At 40.3% G+C, this 1,274-nt stretch overlaps 1 non-coding gene across 1 annotated transcript; it reads right to left on the bottom strand.

The window, feature by feature from the left end:
* Positions 1–632: 632 nt before the first annotated feature.
* LOC112524000 lies at positions 633–739 on the bottom strand. The gene has a single exon (XR_003070328.1). It is a non-coding gene; the product is annotated as a small nucleolar RNA R71 (small nucleolar RNA).
* Between the last annotated feature and the right edge of the window lie 535 nt (positions 740–1,274).

Raw genomic sequence — 1,274 nt, 5'->3', positions numbered from 1 at the left:
TGCCAAGTTTTTGGCGCCGCTGCTGGGGAAGGTAACACGATTTTTATCCTGAGATATTGATTTTTTATTTGAGCCTTGTTCTTTTGTTTCACTCGTACTTTCTGTGTTGTATGCCAAGGCTACAATACAATGAACTTTTACCTCTTGATATTGAATTAGAAAGAACCATTAGAAGACGTAGAAGAGGTAGAAATAATCGTAACCATACCATGGGGGATAATCCACCTCCACGGGAGGCCACGGTTAATATTGCCGATGATAAAAATAGAGGCATACGGGACTACGCAACTTTCGAATTTGGTCAGTTGGCTGCGGGGATTGGTAGGCCCGAAATGACAGCCACAGCTTTTGAACCAAAACCGATAATGTTCCAAATGATTTTCGCATTGGGTCAGTTTGGGGGATTATCGTTGGAAGATCCGCACTCTCATTTAAAATCTTTTATCGAAATGACAGATCATTTTAAAATTCCCGGAGTCACACAAGAAGTATTACGCTTAACGCTTTTCCTTTACAGATTGAATGATAGAGCTAGAGCATGGCTAAATTCTCAACCACTAAACTCGATCCTAAATTGGAATGATTTGGTGGAAAAAATTCTGAAAAAATACTTTCCTCCGACGAGGAATGTAAAAATTAGAAATGAAATTATGACGTTTCGACAAGAAGAAGATGAAGCGGTTTCGGATGCATGGGAGAGATTGAAGGACCTTCTACGAAAATGTCCTCATCACGGAATCCCTCATTGCATTCAACTGGAGACATTTTATAATGGCCTCTCCAGTTCCGCCTAAAATTATTCTTGACGCAACGGCCGGTGGAGCGTTCACAGCTAAGACTTACAACGAAGGACATGACATTCTGGAACGAATTCTAATAACAATACCGAATGGTCAAATCCTCGTGCTGTTGTTTCTAAGTCTGATTCAGGTATCCATGAAATTGATGCCATCTCTACTTTAAATGCTCAAATTGTTGCTTTAACTAATTTGGTTAAAAACAATTTACGTTTGAATGGAGAGAATAATCAAGTTCAATCCATAATGTCCAACCTACCTATGTCTGAATCTTGTGTCTTTTGCGGTGAGGGCCATTCTTATGAATATTGCCCCGAAAATCCCGTCTCGGTGAATTATTTTGGGAGTCACGCTAGAAATAGCCCATTTTCTCCCACATACAATTCAAATTGGAGGAATCACCCCAAATTTTCTTGGACCGGAAATCTTGGACTTCAACCCCCCGGGGTTACTCAAGTCCAAAATCGGCCACAAAAT

The sequence above is a fragment of the Cynara cardunculus genome (assembly GCF_001531365.2).
Source record: "Cynara cardunculus var. scolymus isolate 2C chromosome LG 12, CcrdV1, whole genome shotgun sequence".
Classification (NCBI taxonomy): domain Eukaryota; kingdom Viridiplantae; phylum Streptophyta; class Magnoliopsida; order Asterales; family Asteraceae; genus Cynara; species Cynara cardunculus.
Note: the sequence above shows the minus strand (reverse complement) of the source record. Positions and strands in the feature narration are given on the sequence as shown.